Raw genomic sequence first — 17,709 nt, forward strand, 5'->3', positions numbered from 1 at the left:
GTAGCCACAACAGGTTGGCATGAAAGTGAATACCGCTAACTGTAAGCACTCTGCTGTAGCCCCAGTGGCGCAATTGGTTAGCGCACGGTACTTATAATGCAGTAGCCGTGAGCAATGCCGGGGTTGTGAGTTCGAGCGTCACCTGGGGCATATTTTTATTTCGTAGCAGCTGACTATGGAAGCATCGGGACGCTAGATTTGAGATGCATCACGTACCTGAGAGACCATAAATGTGCGTGCACTGTAGTCAACGACTGCGTGTTTCTCGGTAGTATAGTGGTTAGTATCCCCACCTGTCACGCGGGAGACCGGGGTTCGATTCCCCGCCGGGGAGATGCGATTTTTATATCGCGAAGGTTGCACGTGTGGCCCGAAAAAGCATTACCGTTGTGATCAAGGAATGTAATTGCTAAAAAATCGTAAGAAAGTCTGCGTCTTAGGAAGTGTTTCTCGTATTCTGCACACGACGTCGTCGTTTCACAACTCACAGGGTTTGCTGTCGACGCTGAATCAGCGCACCCCAAGATTAATGATCGAGCTCGAAGCACCCAAGAAAAAGAATGATTTTAGCAGAGCGTGGTTTCGATCCACGGACCTCTGGGTTATGGGCCCAGCACGCTTCCACTGCGCCACTCTGCTGTGCCGAGAGAAGCGCGCTCTTCGGTGCGTGACATGGGACACTTGGAAAAGCGTTGTCTGCGTCGCCTACCGTTTAATTAACTGTGTAGCATCTCCCAGCTTGACTTGTCTCGACTTTGCTCGACTGACGCTACGCTGACGCTTGCACGAAGCGATATTTACCGCGATCGTCTCGAGATGCAGCTGCGAGATGCTCAGGATTAACATTGCACTCCACGAAGGTGGAGACATTCGAATGCACTGCCTAGCTACGCGCCCGCAACTAACAAAATGCCGACCCTGCCAGGATTCGAACCTGGAATCTTCTGATCCGTAGTCAGACGCGTTATCCGTTGCGCCACAGGGCCACTGTTTGCGTTTTCTGCTACGAGGCGGGTGCACATCGCAAAGCAACGTGTTCTCCGTGGCTCGGCAATTGCATGTCATCCACTGACAACGGCGGCGCGGCCACTCTGGTCTTCCGCACGCTGCAGGGAGCTGCCACCAAGGAAGGCATCTCTCCTCCTGCTGCTCGGCCACGCAGCGCCTGCACAGCTTAGAGCTTGCCACACATCTGCCGTCGCTGTTGGACAGGTAGCGGAATGCAAGGCGCCCGTTTTTTTGCATTTTTTCGGTGATGACAAGCGGTTGACATGCTTGTAAGTGTAGCATATAAAACAAGAATCGTGTGAAGCATTCGTAGACAGGTGCTAAAGTCGTAGTATGGCCGCAGGTGACGGTCGTATGACGGGTCTGTAGCCACAACAGGTTGGCATCAAAGTGAATACCGCTAACTGTAAGCACTCTGCTGTAGCCCCAGTGGCGCAATTGGTTAGCGCACGGTACTTATAATGCAGTAGCCGTGAGCAATGCCGGGGTTGTGAGTTCGAGCGTCACCTGGGGCATATTTTTATTTCGTAGCAGCTGACTATGGAAGCATCGGGACGCTAGATTTGAGATGCATCACGTACCTGAGAGACCATAAATGTGCGTGCACTGTAGTCAACGACTGCGTGTTTCTCGGTAGTATAGTGGTTAGTATCCCCACCTGTCACGCGGGAGACCGGGGTTCGATTCCCCGCCGGGGAGATGCGATTTTTATATCGCGAAGGTTGCACGTGTGGCCCGAAAAAGCATTACCGTTGTGATCAAGGAATGTAATTGCTAAAAAATCGTAAGAAAGTCTGCGTCTTAGGAAGTGTTTCTCGTATTCTGCACACGACGTCGTCGTTTCACAACTCACAGGGTTTGCTGTCGACGCTGAATCAGCGCACCCCAAGATTAATGATCGAGCTCGAAGCACCCAAGAAAAAGAATGATTTTAGCAGAGCGTGGTTTCGATCCACGGACCTCTGGGTTGGGCCCAGCACGCTTCCACTGCGCCACTCTGCTGTGCCGAGAGAAGCGCGCTCTTCGGTGCGTGACATGGGACACTTGGAAAAGCGTTGTCTGCGTCGCCTACCGTTTAATTAACTGTGTAGCATCTCCCAGCTTGACTTGTCTCGACTTTGCTCGACTGACGCTACGCTGACGCTTGCACGAAGCGATATTTACCGCGATCGTCTCGAGATGCAGCTGCGAGATGCTCAGGATTAACATTGCACTCCACGAAGGTGGAGACATTCGAATGCACTGCCTAGCTACGCGCCCGCAACTAACAAAATGCCGACCCTGCCAGGATTCGAACCTGGAATCTTCTGATCCGTAGTCAGACGCGTTATCCGTTGCGCCACAGGGCCACTGTTTGCGTTTTCTGCTACGAGGCGGGTGCACATCGCAAAGCAACGTGTTCTCCGTGGCTCGGCAATTGCATGTCATCCACTGACAACGGCGGCGCGGCCACTCTGGTCTTCCGCACGCTGCAGGGAGCTGCCACCAAGGAAGGCATCTCTCCTCCTGCTGCTCGGCCACGCAGCGCCTGCACAGCTTAGAGCTTGCCACACATCTGCCGTCGCTGTTGGACAGGTAGCGGAATGCAAGGCGCCCGTTTTTTTGCATTTTTCGGTGATGACAAGCGGTTGACATGCTTGTAAGTGTAGCATATAAAACAAGAATCGTGTGAAGCATTCGTAGACAGGTGCTAAAGTCGTAGTATGGCCGCAGGTGACGGTCGTATGACGGGTCTGTAGCCACAACAGGTTGGCATCAAAGTGAATACCGCTAACTGTAAGCACTCTGCTGTAGCCCCAGTGGCGCAATTGGTTAGCGCACGGTACTTATAAGGCAGTAGCCGTGAGCAATGCCGGGGTTGTGAGTTCGAGCCTCACCTGGGGCATACTTTTATTTCGTAGCAGCTGACTATGGAAGCATCGGGACGCTAGATTTGAGATGTATCACGTACCTGAGAGACCATAAATGTGCGTGCACTGTAGTCAACGACTGCGTGTTCCTCGGTAGTATTGTGGCTAGTATCCTCACCTGTCACGCGGGAGACCGGGGTTCGATTCCCCGCCGGAGAGATGCGATTTTTATATCGCGAAGGTTGCACGTGTGGCCCGAAAAAGCATTACCGTTGTGATCAAGGAATGTAATTGCTAAAAAATCGTAAGAAAGTCTGCGTCTTAGGAAGTGTTTCTCGTATTCTGCACACGACGTCGTCGTTTCACAACTCACAGGGTTTGCTGTCGACGCTGAATCAGCGCACCCCAAGATTAATGATCGAGCTCGAAGCACCCAAGAAAAAGAATGATTTTAGCAGAGCGTGGTTGCGATCCACGGACCTCTGGGTTATGGGCCCAGCACGCTTCCACTGCGCCACTCTGCTGTGCCGAGAGAAGCGCGCTCTTCGGTGCGTGACATGGGACACTTGGAAAAGCGTTGTCTGCGTCGCCTACCGTTTAATTAACTGTGTAGCATCTCCCAGCTTGACTTGTCTCGACTTTGCTCGACTGACGCTACGCTGACGCTTGCACGAAGCGATATTTACCGCGATCGTCTCGAGATGCAGCTGCGAGATGCTCAGGATTAACATTGCACTCCACGAAGGTGGAGACATTCGAATGCACTGCCTAGCTACGCGCCCGCAACTAACAAAATGCCGACCCTGCCAGGATTCGAACCTGGAATCTTCTGATCCGTAGTCAGACGCGTTATCCGTTGCGCCACAGGGCCACTGTTTGCGTTTTCTGCTACGAGGCGGGTGCACATCGCAAAGCAACGTGTTCTCCGTGGCTCGGCAATTGCATGTCATCCACTGACAACGGCGGCGCGGCCACTCTGGTCTTCCGCACGCTGCAGGGAGCTGCCACCAAGGAAGGCATCTCTCCTCCTGCTGCTCGGCCACGCAGCGCCTGCACAGCTTAGAGCTTGCCACACATCTGCCGTCGCTGTTGGACAGGTAGCGGAATGCAAGGCGCCCGTTTTTTTGCATTTTTTCGGTGATGACAAGCGGTTGACATGCTTGTAAGTGTAGCATATAAAACAAGAATCGTGTGAAGCATTCGTAGACAGGTGCTAAAGTCGTAGTATGGCCGCAGGTGACGGTCGTATGACGGGTCTGTAGCCACAACAGGTTGGCATCAAAGTGAATACCGCTAACTGTAAGCACTCTGCTGTAGCCCCAGTGGCGCAATTGGTTAGCGCACGGTACTTATAAGGCAGTAGCCGTGAGCAATGCCGGGGTTGTGAGTTCGAGCCTCACCTGGGGCATACTTTTATTTCGTAGCAGCTGACTATGGAAGCATCGGGACGCTAGATTTGAGATGTATCACGTACCTGAGAGACCATAAATGTGCGTGCACTGTAGTCAACGACTGCGTGTTCCTCGGTAGTATTGTGGCTAGTATCCTCACCTGTCACGCGGGAGACCGGGGTTCGATTCCCCGCCGGAGAGATGCGATTTTTATATCGCGAAGGTTGCACGTGTGGCCCGAAAAAGCATTACCGTTGTGATCAAGGAATGTAATTGCTAAAAAATCGTAAGAAAGTCTGCGTCTTAGGAAGTGTTTCTCGTATTCTGCACACGACGTCGTCGTTTCACAACTCACAGGGTTTGCTGTCGACGCTGAATCAGCGCACCCCAAGATTAATGATCGAGCTCGAAGCACCCAAGAAAAAGAATGATTTTAGCAGAGCGTGGTTGCGATCCACGGACCTCTGGGTTATGGGCCCAGCACGCTTCCACTGCGCCACTCTGCTGTGCCGAGAGAAGCGCGCTCTTCGGTGCGTGACATGGGACACTTGGAAAAGCGTTGTCTGCGTCGCCTACCGTTTAATTAACTGTGTAGCATCTCCCAGCTTGACTTGTCTCGACTTTGCTCGACTGACGCTACGCTGACGCTTGCACGAAGCGATATTTACCGCGATCGTCTCGAGATGCAGCTGCGAGATGCTCAGGATTAACATTGCACTCCACGAAGGTGGAGACATTCGAATGCACTGCCTAGCTACGCGCCCGCAACTAACAAAATGCCGACCCTGCCAGGATTCGAACCTGGAATCTTCTGATCCGTAGTCAGACGCGTTATCCGTTGCGCCACAGGGCCACTGTTTGCGTTTTCTGCTACGAGGCGGGTGCACATCGCAAAGCAACGTGTTCTCCGTGGCTCGGCAATTGCATGTCATCCACTGACAACGGCGGCGCGGCCACTCTGGTCTTCCGCACGCTGCAGGGAGCTGCCACCAAGGAAGGCATCTCTCCTCCTGCTGCTCGGCCACGCAGCGCCTGCACAGCTTAGAGCTTGCCACACATCTGCCGTCGCTGTTGGACAGGTAGCGGAATGCAAGGCGCCCGTTTTTTTGCATTTTTTCGGTGATGACAAGCGGTTGACATGCTTGTAAGTGTAGCATATAAAACAAGAATCGTGTGAAGCATTCGTAGACAGGTGCTAAAGTCGTAGTATGGCCGCAGGTGACGGTCGTATGACGGGTCTGTAGCCACAACAGGTTGGCATCAAAGTGAATACCGCTAACTGTAAGCACTCTGCTGTAGCCCCAGTGGCGCAATTGGTTAGCGCACGGTACTTATAAGGCAGTAGCCGTGAGCAATGCCGGGGTTGTGAGTTCGAGCCTCACCTGGGGCATACTTTTATTTCGTAGCAGCTGACTATGGAAGCATCGGGACGCTAGATTTGAGATGCATCACGTACCTGAGAGACCATAAATGTGCGTGCACTGTAGTCAACGACTGCGTGTTTCTCGGTAGTATAGTGGTTAGTATCCCCACCTGTCACGCGGGAGACCGGGGTTCGATTCCCCGCCGGGGAGATGCGATTTTTATATCGCGAAGGTTGCACGTGTGGCCCGAAAAAGCATTACCGTTGTGATCAAGGAATGTAATTGCTAAAAAATCGTAAGAAAGTCTGCGTCTTAGGAAGTGTTTCTCGTATTCTGCACACGACGTCGTCGTTTCACAACTCACAGGGTTTGCTGTCGACGCTGAATCAGCGCACCCCAAGATTAATGATCGAGCTCGAAGCACCCAAGAAAAAGAATGATTTTAGCAGAGCGTGGTTTCGATCCACGGACCTCTGGGTTATGGGCCCAGCACGCTTCCACTGCGCCACTCTGCTGTGCCGAGAGAAGCGCGCTCTTCGGTGCGTGACATGGGACACTTGGAAAAGCGTTGTCTGCGTCGCCTACCGTTTAATTAACTGTGTAGCATCTCCCAGCTTGACTTGTCTCGACTTTGCTCGACTGACGCTACGCTGACGCTTGCACGAAGCGATATTTACCGCGATCGTCTCGAGATGCAGCTGCGAGATGCTCAGGATTAACATTGCACTCCACGAAGGTGGAGACATTCGAATGCACTGCCTAGCTACGCGCCCGCAACAAACAAAATGCCGACCCTGCCAGGATTCGAACCTGGAATCTTCTGATCCGTAGTCAGACGCGTTATCCGTTGCGCCACAGGGCCACTGTTTGCGTTTTCTGCTACGAGGCGGGTGCACATCGCAAAGCAACGTGTTCTCCGTGGCTCGGCAATTGCATGTCATCCACTGACAACGGCGGCGCGGCCACTCTGGTCTTCCGCACGCTGCAGGGAGCTGCCACCAAGGAAGGCATCTCTCCTCCTGCTGCTCGGCCACGCAGCGCCTGCACAGCTTAGAGCTTGCCACACATCTGCCGTCGCTGTTGGACAGGTAGCGGAATGCAAGGCGCCCGTTTTTTTGCATTTTTTCGGTGATGACAAGCGGTTGACATGCTTGTAAGTGTAGCATATAAAACAAGAATCGTGTGAAGCATTCGTAGACAGGTGCTAAAGTCGTAGTATGGCCGCAGGTGACGGTCGTATGACGGGTCTGTAGCCACAACAGGTTGGCATCAAAGTGAATACCGCTAACTGTAAGCACTCTGCTGTAGCCCCAGTGGCGCAATTGGTTAGCGCACGGTACTTATAAGGCAGTAGCCGTGAGCAATGCCGGGGTTGTGAGTTCGAGCCTCACATGGGGCATACTTTTATTTCGTAGCAGCTGACTATGGAAGCATCGGGACGCTAGATTTGAGATGTATCACGTACCTGAGAGACCATAAATGTGCGTGCACTGTAGTCAACGACTGCGTGTTCCTCGGTAGTATAGTGGTTAGTATCCCCGCCTGTCACGCGGGAGACCGGGGTTCGATTCCCCGCCGGGGAGATGCTATTTTTATATCGCGAAGGTTGTACGTGTGGCCCGAAGAAGCATTACCGTTGTGATCAAGGAATGTAATTGCTAAAAAATCGTAAGAAAGTCTGCGTCTTAGGAAGTGTTTCTCGTATTCTGCACACGACGTCGTCGTTTCACAACTCACAGGGTTTGCTGTCGACGCTGAATCAGCGCACCCCAAGATAAATGATCGAGCTCGAAGCACCCAAGAAAAAGAATGATTTTAGCAGAGCGTGGTTTCGATCCACGGACTTCTGGGTTATGGGCCCAGCACGCTTCCACTGCGCCACTCTGCTGTGCCGAGAGAAGCGCGCTCTTCGGTGCGTGACATGGGACACTTGGAAAAGCGTTGTCTGCGTCGCCTACCGTTTAATTAACTGTGTAGCATCTCCCAGCTTGACTTGTCTCGACTTTGCTCGACTGACGCTACGCTGACGCTTGCACGAAGCGATATTTACCGCGATCGTCTCGAGATGCAGCTGCGAGATGCTCAGGATTAACATTGCACTCCACGAAGGTGGAGACATTCGAATGCACTGCCTAGCTACGCGCCCGCAACTAACAAAATGCCGACCCTGCCAGGATTCGAACCTGGAATCTTCTGATCCGTAGTCAGACGCGTTATCCGTTGCGCCACAGGGCCACTGTTTGCGTTTTCTGCTACGAGGCGGGTGCACATCGCAAAGCAACGTGTTCTCCGTGGCTCGGCAATTGCATGTCATCCACTGACAACGGCGGCGCGGCCACTCTGGTCTTCCGCACGCTGCAGGGAGCTGCCACCAAGGAAGGCATCTCTCCTCCTGCTGCTCGGCCACGCAGCGCCTGCACAGCTTAGAGCTTGCCACACATCTGCCGTCGCTGTTGGACAGGTAGCGGAATGCAAGGCGCCCGTTTTTTTGCATTTTTTCGGTGATGACAAGCGGTTGACATGCTTGTAAGTGTAGCATATAAAACAAGAATCGTGTGAAGCATTCGTAGACAGGTGCTAAAGTCGTAGTATGGCCGCAGGTGACGGTCGTATGACGGGTCTGTAGCCACAACAGGTTGGCATCAAAGTGAATACCGCTAACTGTAAGCACTCTGCTGTAGCCCCAGTGGCGCAATTGGTTAGCGCACGGTACTTATAAGGCAGTAGCCGTGAGCAATGCCGGGGTTGTGAGTTCGAGCCTCACCTGGGGCATACTTTTATTTCGTAGCAGCTGACTATGGAAGCATCGGGACGCTAGATTTGAGATGTATCACGTACCTGAGAGACCATAAATGTGCGTGCACTGTAGTCAACGACTGCGTGTTCCTCGGTAGTATTGTGGCTAGTATCCTCACCTGTCACGCGGGAGACCGGGGTTCGATTCCCCGCCGGAGAGATGCGATTTTTATATCGCGAAGGTTGCACGTGTGGCCCGAAAAAGCATTACCGTTGTGATCAAGGAATGTAATTGCTAAAAAATCGTAAGAAAGTCTGCGTCTTAGGAAGTGTTTCTCGTATTCTGCACACGACGTCGTCGTTTCACAACTCACAGGGTTTGCTGTCGACGCTGAATCAGCGCACCCCAAGATTAATGATCGAGCTCGAAGCACCCAAGAAAAAGAATGATTTTAGCAGAGCGTGGTTTCGATCCACGGACCTCTGGGTTATGGGCCCAGCACGCTTCCACTGCGCCACTCTGCTGTGCCGAGAGAAGCGCGCTCTTCGGTGCGTGACATGGGACACTTGGAAAAGCGTTGTCTGCGTCGCCTACCGTTTAATTAACTGTGTAGCATCTCCCAGCTTGACTTGTCTCGACTTTGCTCGACTGACGCTACGCTGACGCTTGCACGAAGCGATATTTACCGCGATCGTCTCGAGATGCAGCTGCGAGATGCTCAGGATTAACATTGCACTCCACGAAGGTGGAGACATTCGAATGCACTGCCTAGCTACGCGCCCGCAACTAACAAAATGCCGACCCTGCCAGGATTCGAACCTGGAATCTTCTGATCCGTAGTCAGACGCGTTATCCGTTGCGCCACAGGGCCACTGTTTGCGTTTTCTGCTACGAGGCGGGTGCACATCGCAAAGCAACGTGTTCTCCGTGGCTCGGCAATTGCATGTCATCCACTGACAACGGCGGCGCGGCCACTCTGGTCTTCCGCACGCTGCAGGGAGCTGCCACCAAGGAAGGCATCTCTCCTCCTGCTGCTCGGCCACGCAGCGCCTGCACAGCTTAGAGCTTGCCACACATCTGCCGTCGCTGTTGGACAGGTAGCGGAATGCAAGGCGCCCGTTTTTTTGCATTTTTTCGGTGATGACAAGCGGTTGACATGCTTGTAAGTGTAGCATATAAAACAAGAATCGTGTGAAGCATTCGTAGACAGGTGCTAAAGTCGTAGTATGGCCGCAGGTGACGGTCGTATGACGGGTCTGTAGCCACAACAGGTTGGCATCAAAGTGAATACCGCTAACTGTAAGCACTCTGCTGTAGCCCCAGTGGCGCAATTGGTTAGCGCACGGTACTTATAAGGCAGTAGCCGTGAGCAATGCCGGGGTTGTGAGTTCGAGCCTCACATGGGGCATACTTTTATTTCGTAGCAGCTGACTATGGAAGCATCGGGACGCTAGATTTGAGATGTATCACGTACCTGAGAGACCATAAATGTGCGTGCACTGTAGTCAACGACTGCGTGTTCCTCGGTAGTATAGTGGTTAGTATCCCCGCCTGTCACGCGGGAGACCGGGGTTCGATTCCCCGCCGGGGAGATGCGATTTTTATATCGCGAAGGTTGTACGTGTGGCCCGAAGAAGCATTACCGTTGTGATCAAGGAATGTAATTGCTAAAAAATCGTAAGAAAGTCTGCGTCTTAGGAAGTGTTTCTCGTATTCTGCACACGACGTCGTCGTTTCACAACTCACAGGGTTTGCTGTCGACGCTGAATCAGCGCACCCCAAGATAAATGATCGAGCTCGAAGCACCCAAGAAAAAGAATGATTTTAGCAGAGCGTGGTTTCGATCCACGGACTTCTGGGTTATGGGCCCAGCACGCTTCCACTGCGCCACTCTGCTGTGCCGAGAGAAGCGCGCTCTTCGGTGCGTGACATGGGACACTTGGAAAAGCGTTGTCTGCGTCGCCTACCGTTTAATTAACTGTGTAGCATCTCCCAGCTTGACTTGTCTCGACTTTGCTCGACTGACGCTACGCTGACGCTTGCACGAAGCGATATTTACCGCGATCGTCTCGAGATGCAGCTGCGAGATGCTCAGGATTAACATTGCACTCCACGAAGGTGGAGACATTCGAATGCACTGCCTAGCTACGCGCCCGCAACTAACAAAATGCCGACCCTGCCAGGATTCGAACCTGGAATCTTCTGATCCGTAGTCAGACGCGTTATCCGTTGCGCCACAGGGCCACTGTTTGCGTTTTCTGCTACGAGGCGGGTGCACATCGCAAAGCAACGTGTTCTCCGTGGCTCGGCAATTGCATGTCATCCACTGACAACGGCGGCGCGGCCACTCTGGTCTTCCGCACGCTGCAGGGAGCTGCCACCAAGGAAGGCATCTCTCCTCCTGCTGCTCGGCCACGCAGCGCCTGCACAGCTTAGAGCTTGCCACACATCTGCCGTCGCTGTTGGACAGGTAGCGGAATGCAAGGCGCCCGTTTTTTTGCATTTTTTCGGTGATGACAAGCGGTTGACATGCTTGTAAGTGTAGCATATAAAACAAGAATCGTGTGAAGCATTCGTAGACAGGTGCTAAAGTCGTAGTATGGCCGCAGGTGACGGTCGTATGACGGGTCTGTAGCCACAACAGGTTGGCATCAAAGTGAATACCGCTAACTGTAAGCACTCTGCTGTAGCCCCAGTGGCGCAATTGGTTAGCGCACGGTACTTATAAGGCAGTAGCCGTGAGCAATGCCGGGGTTGTGAGTTCGAGCCTCACCTGGGGCATACTTTTATTTCGTAGCAGCTGACTATGGAAGCATCGGGACGCTAGATTTGAGATGTATCACGTACCTGAGAGACCATAAATGTGCGTGCACTGTAGTCAACGACTGCGTGTTCCTCGGTAGTATTGTGGCTAGTATCCTCACCTGTCACGCGGGAGACCGGGGTTCGATTCCCCGCCGGAGAGATGCGATTTTTATATCGCGAAGGTTGCACGTGTGGCCCGAAAAAGCATTACCGTTGTGATCAAGGAATGTAATTGCTAAAAAATCGTAAGAAAGTCTGCGTCTTAGGAAGTGTTTCTCGTATTCTGCACACGACGTCGTCGTTTCACAACTCACAGGGTTTGCTGTCGACGCTGAATCAGCGCACCCCAAGATTAATGATCGAGCTCGAAGCACCCAAGAAAAAGAATGATTTTAGCAGAGCGTGGTTTCGATCCACGGACCTCTGGGTTATGGGCCCAGCACGCTTCCACTGCGCCACTCTGCTGTGCCGAGAGAAGCGCGCTCTTCGGTGCGTGACATGGGACACTTGGAAAAGCGTTGTCTGCGTCGCCTACCGTTTAATTAACTGTGTAGCATCTCCCAGCTTGACTTGTCTCGACTTTGCTCGACTGACGCTACGCTGACGCTTGCACGAAGCGATATTTACCGCGATCGTCTCGAGATGCAGCTGCGAGATGCTCAGGATTAACATTGCACTCCACGAAGGTGGAGACATTCGAATGCACTGCCTAGCTACGCGCCCGCAACTAACAAAATGCCGACCCTGCCAGGATTCGAACCTGGAATCTTCTGATCCGTAGTCAGACGCGTTATCCGTTGCGCCACAGGGCCACTGTTTGCGTTTTCTGCTACGAGGCGGGTGCACATCGCAAAGCAACGTGTTCTCCGTGGCTCGGCAATTGCATGTCATCCACTGACAACGGCGGCGCGGCCACTCTGGTCTTCCGCACGCTGCAGGGAGCTGCCACCAAGGAAGGCATCTCTCCTCCTGCTGCTCGGCCACGCAGCGCCTGCACAGCTTAGAGCTTGCCACACATCTGCCGTCGCTGTTGGACAGGTAGCGGAATGCAAGGCGCCCGTTTTTTTGCATTTTTTCGGTGATGACAAGCGGTTGACATGCTTGTAAGTGTAGCATATAAAACAAGAATCGTGTGAAGCATTCGTAGACAGGTGCTAAAGTCGTAGTATGGCCGCAGGTGACGGTCGTATGACGGGTCTGTAGCCACAACAGGTTGGCATCAAAGTGAATACCGCTAACTGTAAGCACTCTGCTGTAGCCCCAGTGGCGCAATTGGTTAGCGCACGGTACTTATAAGGCAGTAGCCGTGAGCAATGCCGGGGTTGTGAGTTCGAGCCTCACCTGGGGCATACTTTTATTTCGTAGCAGCTGACTATGGAAGCATCGGGACGCTAGATTTGAGATGTATCACGTACCTGAGAGACCATAAATGTGCGTGCACTGTAGTCAACGACTGCGTGTTCCTCGGTAGTATTGTGGCTAGTATCCTCACCTGTCACGCGGGAGACCGGGGTTCGATTCCCCGCCGGAGAGATGCGATTTTTATATCGCGAAGGTTGCACGTGTGGCCCGAAAAAGCATTACCGTTGTGATCAAGGAATGTAATTGCTAAAAAATCGTAAGAAAGTCTGCGTCTTAGGAAGTGTTTCTCGTATTCTGCACACGACGTCGTCGTTTCACAACTCACAGGGTTTGCTGTCGACGCTGAATCAGCGCACCCCAAGATTAATGATCGAGCTCGAAGCACCCAAGAAAAAGAATGATTTTAGCAGAGCGTGGTTTCGATCCACGGACCTCTGGGTTATGGGCCCAGCACGCTTCCACTGCGCCACTCTGCTGTGCCGAGAGAAGCGCGCTCTTCGGTGCGTGACATGGGACACTTGGAAAAGCGTTGTCTGCGTCGCCTACCGTTTAATTAACTGTGTAGCATCTCCCAGCTTGACTTGTCTCGACTTTGCTCGACTGACGCTACGCTGACGCTTGCACGAAGCGATATTTACCGCGATCGTCTCGAGATGCAGCTGCGAGATGCTCAGGATTAACATTGCACTCCACGAAGGTGGAGACATTCGAATGCACTGCCTAGCTACGCGCCCGCAACTAACAAAATGCCGACCCTGCCAGGATTCGAACCTGGAATCTTCTGATCCGTAGTCAGACGCGTTATCCGTTGCGCCACAGGGCCACTGTTTGCGTTTTCTGCTACGAGGCGGGTGCACATCGCAAAGCAACGTGTTCTCCGTGGCTCGGCAATTGCATGTCATCCACTGACAACGGCGGCGCGGCCACTCTGGTCTTCCGCACGCTGCAGGGAGCTGCCACCAAGGAAGGCATCTCTCCTCCTGCTGCTCGGCCACGCAGCGCCTGCACAGCTTAGAGCTTGCCACACATCTGCCGTCGCTGTTGGACAGGTAGCGGAATGCAAGGCGCCCGTTTTTTTGCATTTTTTCGGTGATGACAAGCGGTTGACATGCTTGTAAGTGTAGCATATAAAACAAGAATCGTGTGAAGCATTCGTAGACAGGTGCTAAAGTCGTAGTATGGCCGCAGGTGACGGTCGTATGACGGGTCTGTAGCCACAACAGGTTGGCATCAAAGTGAATACCGCTAACTGTAAGCACTCTGCTGTAGCCCCAGTGGCGCAATTGGTTAGCGCACGGTACTTATAAGGCAGTAGCCGTGAGCAATGCCGGGGTTGTGAGTTCGAGCCTCACATGGGGCATACTTTTATTTCGTAGCAGCTGACTATGGAAGCATCGGGACGCTAGATTTGAGATGTATCACGTACCTGAGAGACCATAAATGTGCGTGCACTGTAGTCAACGACTGCGTGTTCCTCGGTAGTATAGTGGTTAGTATCCCCGCCTGTCACGCGGGAGACCGGGGTTCGATTCCCCGCCGGGGAGATGCGATTTTTATATCGCGAAGGTTGTACGTGTGGCCCGAAGAAGCATTACCGTTGTGATCAAGGAATGTAATTGCTAAAAAATCGTAAGAAAGTCTGCGTCTTAGGAAGTGTTTCTCGTATTCTGCACACGACGTCGTCGTTTCACAACTCACAGGGTTTGCTGTCGACGCTGAATCAGCGCACCCCAAGATAAATGATCGAGCTCGAAGCACCCAAGAAAAAGAATGATTTTAGCAGAGCGTGGTTTCGATCCACGGACTTCTGGGTTATGGGCCCAGCACGCTTCCACTGCGCCACTCTGCTGTGCCGAGAGAAGCGCGCTCTTCGGTGCGTGACATGGGACACTTGGAAAAGCGTTGTCTGCGTCGCCTACCGTTTAATTAACTGTGTAGCATCTCCCAGCTTGACTTGTCTCGACTTTGCTCGACTGACGCTACGCTGACGCTTGCACGAAGCGATATTTACCGCGATCGTCTCGAGATGCAGCTGCGAGATGCTCAGGATTAACATTGCACTCCACGAAGGTGGAGACATTCGAATGCACTGCCTAGCTACGCGCCCGCAACTAACAAAATGCCGACCCTGCCAGGATTCGAACCTGGAATCTTCTGATCCGTAGTCAGACGCGTTATCCGTTGCGCCACAGGGCCACTGTTTGCGTTTTCTGCTACGAGGCGGGTGCACATCGCAAAGCAACGTGTTCTCCGTGGCTCGGCAATTACATGTCATCCACTGACAACGGCGGCGCGGCCACTCTGGTCTTCCGCACGCTGCAGGGAGCTGCCACCAAGGAAGGCATCTCTCCTCCTGCTGCTCGGCCACGCAGCGCCTGCACAGCTTAGAGCTTGCCACACATCTGCCGTCGCTGTTGGACAGGTAGCGGAATGCAAGGCGCCCGTTTTTTTGCATTTTTTCGGTGATGACAAGCGGTTGACATGCTTGTAAGTGTAGCATATAAAACAAGAATCGTGTGAAGCATTCGTAGACAGGTGCTAAAGTCGTAGTATGGCCGCAGGTGACGGTCGTATGACGGGTCTGTAGCCACAACAGGTTGGCATCAAAGTGAATACCGCTAACTGTAAGCACTCTGCTGTAGCCCCAGTGGCGCAATTGGTTAGCGCACGGTACTTATAAGGCAGTAGCCGTGAGCAATGCCGGGGTTGTGAGTTCGAGCCTCACCTGGGGCATACTTTTATTTCGTAGCAGCTGACTATGGAAGCATCGGGACGCTAGATTTGAGATGTATCACGTACCTGAGAGACCATAAATGTGCGTGCACTGTAGTCAACGACTGCGTGTTCCTCGGTAGTATTGTGGCTAGTATCCTCACCTGTCACGCGGGAGACCGGGGTTCGATTCCCCGCCGGAGAGATGCGATTTTTATATCGCGAAGGTTGCACGTGTGGCCCGAAAAAGCATTACCGTTGTGATCAAGGAATGTAATTGCTAAAAAATCGTAAGAAAGTCTGCGTCTTAGGAAGTGTTTCTCGTATTCTGCACACGACGTCGTCGTTTCACAACTCACAGGGTTTGCTGTCGACGCTGAATCAGCGCACCCCAAGATTAATGATCGAGCTCGAAGCACCCAAGAAAAAGAATGATTTTAGCAGAGCGTGGTTTCGATCCACGGACCTCTGGGTTATGGGCCCAGCACGCTTCCACTGCGCCACTCTGCTGTGCCGAGAGAAGCGCGCTCTTCGGTGCGTGACATGGGACACTTGGAAAAGCGTTGTCTGCGTCGCCTACCGTTTAATTAACTGTGTAGCATCTCCCAGCTTGACTTGTCTCGACTTTGCTCGACTGACGCTACGCTGACGCTTGCACGAAGCGATATTTACCGCGATCGTCTCGAGATGCAGCTGCGAGATGCTCAGGATTAACATTGCACTCCACGAAGGTGGAGACATTCGAATGCACTGCCTAGCTACGCGCCCGCAACTAACAAAATGCCGACCCTGCCAGGATTCGAACCTGGAATCTTCTGATCCGTAGTCAGACGCGTTATCCGTTGCGCCACAGGGCCACTGTTTGCGTTTTCTGCTACGAGGCGGGTGCACATCGCAAAGCAACGTGTTCTCCGTGGCTCGGCAATTGCATGTCATCCACTGACAACGGCGGCGCGGCCACTCTGGTCTTCCGCACGCTGCAGGGAGCTGCCACCAAGGAAGGCATCTCTCCTCCTGCTGCTCGGCCACGCAGCGCCTGCACAGCTTAGAGCTTGCCACACATCTGCCGTCGCTGTTGGACAGGTAGCGGAATGCAAGGCGCCCGTTTTTTTGCATTTTTTCGGTGATGACAAGCGGTTGACATGCTTGTAAGTGTAGCATATAAAACAAGAATCGTGTGAAGCATTCGTAGACAGGTGCTAAAGTCGTAGTATGGCCGCAGGTGACGGTCGTATGACGGGTCTGTAGCCACAACAGGTTGGCATCAAAGTGAATACCGCTAACTGTAAGCACTCTGCTGTAGCCCCAGTGGCGCAATTGGTTAGCGCACGGTACTTATAATGCAGTAGCCGTGAGCAATGCCGGGGTTGTGAGTTCGAGCGTCACCTGGGGCATATTTTTATTTCGTAGCAGCTGACTATGGAAGCATCGGGACGCTAGATTTGAGATGCATCACGTACCTGAGAGACCATAAATGTGCGTGCACTGTAGTCAACGACTGCGTGTTTCTCGGTAGTATAGTGGTTAGTATCCCCACCTGTCACGCGGGAGACCGGGGTTCGATTCCCCGCCGGGGAGATGCGATTTTTATATCGCGAAGGTTGCACGTGTGGCCCGAAAAAGCATTACCGTTGTGATCAAGGAATGTAATTGCTAAAAAATCGTAAGAAAGTCTGCGTCTTAGGAAGTGTTTCTCGTATTCTGCACACGACGTCGTCGTTTCACAACTCACAGGGTTTGCTGTCGACGCTGAATCAGCGCACCCCAAGATTAATGATCGAGCTCGAAGCACCCAAGAAAAAGAATGATTTTAGCAGAGCGTGGTTTCGATCCACGGACCTCTGGGTTATGGGCCCAGCACGCTTCCACTGCGCCACTCTGCTGTGCCGAGAGAAGCGCGCTCTTCGGTGCGTGACATGGGACACTTGGAAAAGCGTTGTCTGCGTCGCCTACCGTTTAATTAACTGTGTAGCATCTCCCAGCTTGACTTGTCTCGACTTTGCTCGACTGACGCTACGCTGACGCTTGCACGAAGCGATATTTACCGCGATCGTCTCGAGATGCAGCTGCGAGATGCTCAGGATTAACATTGCACTCCACGAAGGTGGAGACATTCGAATGCACTGCCTAGCTACGCGCCCGCAACTAACAAAATGCCGACCCTGCCAGGATTCGAACCTGGAATCTTCTGATCCGTAGTCAGACGCGTTATCCGTTGCGCCACAGGGCCACTGTTTGCGTTTTCTGCTACGAGGCGGGTGCACATCGCAAAGCAACGTGTTCTCCGTGGCTCGGCAATTGCATGTCATCCACTGACAACGGCGGCGCGGCCACTCTGGTCTTCCGCACGCTGCAGGGAGCTGCCACCAAGGAAGGCATCTCTCCTCCTGCTGCTCGGCCACGCAGCGCCTGCACAGCTTAGAGCTTGCCACACATCTGCCGTCGCTGTTGGACAGGTAGCGGAATGCAAGGCGCCCGTT

At 53.0% G+C, this 17,709-nt stretch overlaps 43 non-coding genes across 43 annotated transcripts; 20 read left to right on the forward strand and 23 right to left on the reverse strand.

Annotated features, from left to right (window-relative positions):
* Positions 1–58: 58 nt before the first annotated feature.
* On the forward strand, positions 59–150 carry Trnai-uau (transfer RNA isoleucine (anticodon UAU)). Its single transcript is given in 2 exon segments — positions 59–96; positions 115–150. It is a non-coding gene; the product is annotated as a tRNA-Ile (tRNA).
* Positions 151–262: 112 nt separating this feature from the next.
* Positions 263–334, forward strand: Trnad-guc (transfer RNA aspartic acid (anticodon GUC)). The gene has a single exon. It is a non-coding gene; the product is annotated as a tRNA-Asp (tRNA).
* Positions 335–567: 233 nt separating this feature from the next.
* Trnam-cau (transfer RNA methionine (anticodon CAU)) lies at positions 568–639 on the reverse strand. Its single transcript has one exon. It is a non-coding gene; the product is annotated as a tRNA-Met (tRNA).
* A 274-nt stretch (positions 640–913) lies between these two features.
* Positions 914–986, reverse strand: Trnar-acg (transfer RNA arginine (anticodon ACG)). Its single transcript has one exon. It is a non-coding gene; the product is annotated as a tRNA-Arg (tRNA).
* A 445-nt stretch (positions 987–1,431) lies between these two features.
* Trnai-uau (transfer RNA isoleucine (anticodon UAU)) lies at positions 1,432–1,523 on the forward strand. Its single transcript is given in 2 exon segments — positions 1,432–1,469; positions 1,488–1,523. It is a non-coding gene; the product is annotated as a tRNA-Ile (tRNA).
* A 112-nt stretch (positions 1,524–1,635) lies between these two features.
* Positions 1,636–1,707, forward strand: Trnad-guc (transfer RNA aspartic acid (anticodon GUC)). The gene has a single exon. It is a non-coding gene; the product is annotated as a tRNA-Asp (tRNA).
* Positions 1,708–2,284: 577 nt separating this feature from the next.
* On the reverse strand, positions 2,285–2,357 carry Trnar-acg (transfer RNA arginine (anticodon ACG)). The gene has a single exon. It is a non-coding gene; the product is annotated as a tRNA-Arg (tRNA).
* Positions 2,358–2,801: 444 nt separating this feature from the next.
* Trnai-uau (transfer RNA isoleucine (anticodon UAU)) lies at positions 2,802–2,893 on the forward strand. The gene is given in 2 exon segments: positions 2,802–2,839; positions 2,858–2,893. It is a non-coding gene; the product is annotated as a tRNA-Ile (tRNA).
* A 763-nt stretch (positions 2,894–3,656) lies between these two features.
* Trnar-acg (transfer RNA arginine (anticodon ACG)) lies at positions 3,657–3,729 on the reverse strand. Its single transcript has one exon. It is a non-coding gene; the product is annotated as a tRNA-Arg (tRNA).
* A 445-nt stretch (positions 3,730–4,174) lies between these two features.
* On the forward strand, positions 4,175–4,266 carry Trnai-uau (transfer RNA isoleucine (anticodon UAU)). Its single transcript is given in 2 exon segments — positions 4,175–4,212; positions 4,231–4,266. It is a non-coding gene; the product is annotated as a tRNA-Ile (tRNA).
* A 763-nt stretch (positions 4,267–5,029) lies between these two features.
* Positions 5,030–5,102, reverse strand: Trnar-acg (transfer RNA arginine (anticodon ACG)). Its single transcript has one exon. It is a non-coding gene; the product is annotated as a tRNA-Arg (tRNA).
* A 445-nt stretch (positions 5,103–5,547) lies between these two features.
* Positions 5,548–5,639, forward strand: Trnai-uau (transfer RNA isoleucine (anticodon UAU)). Its single transcript is given in 2 exon segments — positions 5,548–5,585; positions 5,604–5,639. It is a non-coding gene; the product is annotated as a tRNA-Ile (tRNA).
* A 112-nt stretch (positions 5,640–5,751) lies between these two features.
* Trnad-guc (transfer RNA aspartic acid (anticodon GUC)) lies at positions 5,752–5,823 on the forward strand. The gene has a single exon. It is a non-coding gene; the product is annotated as a tRNA-Asp (tRNA).
* A 233-nt stretch (positions 5,824–6,056) lies between these two features.
* Positions 6,057–6,128, reverse strand: Trnam-cau (transfer RNA methionine (anticodon CAU)). Its single transcript has one exon. It is a non-coding gene; the product is annotated as a tRNA-Met (tRNA).
* Positions 6,129–6,402: 274 nt separating this feature from the next.
* Positions 6,403–6,475, reverse strand: Trnar-acg (transfer RNA arginine (anticodon ACG)). The gene has a single exon. It is a non-coding gene; the product is annotated as a tRNA-Arg (tRNA).
* A 445-nt stretch (positions 6,476–6,920) lies between these two features.
* On the forward strand, positions 6,921–7,012 carry Trnai-uau (transfer RNA isoleucine (anticodon UAU)). Its single transcript is given in 2 exon segments — positions 6,921–6,958; positions 6,977–7,012. It is a non-coding gene; the product is annotated as a tRNA-Ile (tRNA).
* Positions 7,013–7,124: 112 nt separating this feature from the next.
* Trnad-guc (transfer RNA aspartic acid (anticodon GUC)) lies at positions 7,125–7,196 on the forward strand. Its single transcript has one exon. It is a non-coding gene; the product is annotated as a tRNA-Asp (tRNA).
* Positions 7,197–7,429: 233 nt separating this feature from the next.
* Trnam-cau (transfer RNA methionine (anticodon CAU)) lies at positions 7,430–7,501 on the reverse strand. The gene has a single exon. It is a non-coding gene; the product is annotated as a tRNA-Met (tRNA).
* A 274-nt stretch (positions 7,502–7,775) lies between these two features.
* Trnar-acg (transfer RNA arginine (anticodon ACG)) lies at positions 7,776–7,848 on the reverse strand. The gene has a single exon. It is a non-coding gene; the product is annotated as a tRNA-Arg (tRNA).
* A 445-nt stretch (positions 7,849–8,293) lies between these two features.
* Trnai-uau (transfer RNA isoleucine (anticodon UAU)) lies at positions 8,294–8,385 on the forward strand. The gene is given in 2 exon segments: positions 8,294–8,331; positions 8,350–8,385. It is a non-coding gene; the product is annotated as a tRNA-Ile (tRNA).
* Positions 8,386–8,802: 417 nt separating this feature from the next.
* Positions 8,803–8,874, reverse strand: Trnam-cau (transfer RNA methionine (anticodon CAU)). The gene has a single exon. It is a non-coding gene; the product is annotated as a tRNA-Met (tRNA).
* Positions 8,875–9,148: 274 nt separating this feature from the next.
* Positions 9,149–9,221, reverse strand: Trnar-acg (transfer RNA arginine (anticodon ACG)). The gene has a single exon. It is a non-coding gene; the product is annotated as a tRNA-Arg (tRNA).
* Positions 9,222–9,666: 445 nt separating this feature from the next.
* Positions 9,667–9,758, forward strand: Trnai-uau (transfer RNA isoleucine (anticodon UAU)). The gene is given in 2 exon segments: positions 9,667–9,704; positions 9,723–9,758. It is a non-coding gene; the product is annotated as a tRNA-Ile (tRNA).
* A 112-nt stretch (positions 9,759–9,870) lies between these two features.
* Positions 9,871–9,942, forward strand: Trnad-guc (transfer RNA aspartic acid (anticodon GUC)). The gene has a single exon. It is a non-coding gene; the product is annotated as a tRNA-Asp (tRNA).
* A 233-nt stretch (positions 9,943–10,175) lies between these two features.
* Trnam-cau (transfer RNA methionine (anticodon CAU)) lies at positions 10,176–10,247 on the reverse strand. The gene has a single exon. It is a non-coding gene; the product is annotated as a tRNA-Met (tRNA).
* A 274-nt stretch (positions 10,248–10,521) lies between these two features.
* Positions 10,522–10,594, reverse strand: Trnar-acg (transfer RNA arginine (anticodon ACG)). The gene has a single exon. It is a non-coding gene; the product is annotated as a tRNA-Arg (tRNA).
* Positions 10,595–11,039: 445 nt separating this feature from the next.
* On the forward strand, positions 11,040–11,131 carry Trnai-uau (transfer RNA isoleucine (anticodon UAU)). The gene is given in 2 exon segments: positions 11,040–11,077; positions 11,096–11,131. It is a non-coding gene; the product is annotated as a tRNA-Ile (tRNA).
* Positions 11,132–11,548: 417 nt separating this feature from the next.
* Trnam-cau (transfer RNA methionine (anticodon CAU)) lies at positions 11,549–11,620 on the reverse strand. The gene has a single exon. It is a non-coding gene; the product is annotated as a tRNA-Met (tRNA).
* Positions 11,621–11,894: 274 nt separating this feature from the next.
* Positions 11,895–11,967, reverse strand: Trnar-acg (transfer RNA arginine (anticodon ACG)). Its single transcript has one exon. It is a non-coding gene; the product is annotated as a tRNA-Arg (tRNA).
* Positions 11,968–12,412: 445 nt separating this feature from the next.
* On the forward strand, positions 12,413–12,504 carry Trnai-uau (transfer RNA isoleucine (anticodon UAU)). Its single transcript is given in 2 exon segments — positions 12,413–12,450; positions 12,469–12,504. It is a non-coding gene; the product is annotated as a tRNA-Ile (tRNA).
* A 417-nt stretch (positions 12,505–12,921) lies between these two features.
* Positions 12,922–12,993, reverse strand: Trnam-cau (transfer RNA methionine (anticodon CAU)). Its single transcript has one exon. It is a non-coding gene; the product is annotated as a tRNA-Met (tRNA).
* A 274-nt stretch (positions 12,994–13,267) lies between these two features.
* Positions 13,268–13,340, reverse strand: Trnar-acg (transfer RNA arginine (anticodon ACG)). The gene has a single exon. It is a non-coding gene; the product is annotated as a tRNA-Arg (tRNA).
* Positions 13,341–13,785: 445 nt separating this feature from the next.
* Trnai-uau (transfer RNA isoleucine (anticodon UAU)) lies at positions 13,786–13,877 on the forward strand. Its single transcript is given in 2 exon segments — positions 13,786–13,823; positions 13,842–13,877. It is a non-coding gene; the product is annotated as a tRNA-Ile (tRNA).
* Positions 13,878–13,989: 112 nt separating this feature from the next.
* Positions 13,990–14,061, forward strand: Trnad-guc (transfer RNA aspartic acid (anticodon GUC)). The gene has a single exon. It is a non-coding gene; the product is annotated as a tRNA-Asp (tRNA).
* A 233-nt stretch (positions 14,062–14,294) lies between these two features.
* On the reverse strand, positions 14,295–14,366 carry Trnam-cau (transfer RNA methionine (anticodon CAU)). Its single transcript has one exon. It is a non-coding gene; the product is annotated as a tRNA-Met (tRNA).
* Positions 14,367–14,640: 274 nt separating this feature from the next.
* On the reverse strand, positions 14,641–14,713 carry Trnar-acg (transfer RNA arginine (anticodon ACG)). The gene has a single exon. It is a non-coding gene; the product is annotated as a tRNA-Arg (tRNA).
* Positions 14,714–15,158: 445 nt separating this feature from the next.
* Positions 15,159–15,250, forward strand: Trnai-uau (transfer RNA isoleucine (anticodon UAU)). The gene is given in 2 exon segments: positions 15,159–15,196; positions 15,215–15,250. It is a non-coding gene; the product is annotated as a tRNA-Ile (tRNA).
* Positions 15,251–15,667: 417 nt separating this feature from the next.
* On the reverse strand, positions 15,668–15,739 carry Trnam-cau (transfer RNA methionine (anticodon CAU)). Its single transcript has one exon. It is a non-coding gene; the product is annotated as a tRNA-Met (tRNA).
* Positions 15,740–16,013: 274 nt separating this feature from the next.
* Positions 16,014–16,086, reverse strand: Trnar-acg (transfer RNA arginine (anticodon ACG)). Its single transcript has one exon. It is a non-coding gene; the product is annotated as a tRNA-Arg (tRNA).
* Positions 16,087–16,531: 445 nt separating this feature from the next.
* Trnai-uau (transfer RNA isoleucine (anticodon UAU)) lies at positions 16,532–16,623 on the forward strand. Its single transcript is given in 2 exon segments — positions 16,532–16,569; positions 16,588–16,623. It is a non-coding gene; the product is annotated as a tRNA-Ile (tRNA).
* A 112-nt stretch (positions 16,624–16,735) lies between these two features.
* Trnad-guc (transfer RNA aspartic acid (anticodon GUC)) lies at positions 16,736–16,807 on the forward strand. The gene has a single exon. It is a non-coding gene; the product is annotated as a tRNA-Asp (tRNA).
* Positions 16,808–17,040: 233 nt separating this feature from the next.
* Trnam-cau (transfer RNA methionine (anticodon CAU)) lies at positions 17,041–17,112 on the reverse strand. The gene has a single exon. It is a non-coding gene; the product is annotated as a tRNA-Met (tRNA).
* Positions 17,113–17,386: 274 nt separating this feature from the next.
* On the reverse strand, positions 17,387–17,459 carry Trnar-acg (transfer RNA arginine (anticodon ACG)). The gene has a single exon. It is a non-coding gene; the product is annotated as a tRNA-Arg (tRNA).
* Between the last annotated feature and the right edge of the window lie 250 nt (positions 17,460–17,709).

The sequence above is a fragment of the Schistocerca serialis genome, chromosome 9, assembly GCF_023864345.2.
Source record: "Schistocerca serialis cubense isolate TAMUIC-IGC-003099 chromosome 9, iqSchSeri2.2, whole genome shotgun sequence".
Classification (NCBI taxonomy): domain Eukaryota; kingdom Metazoa; phylum Arthropoda; class Insecta; order Orthoptera; family Acrididae; genus Schistocerca; species Schistocerca serialis.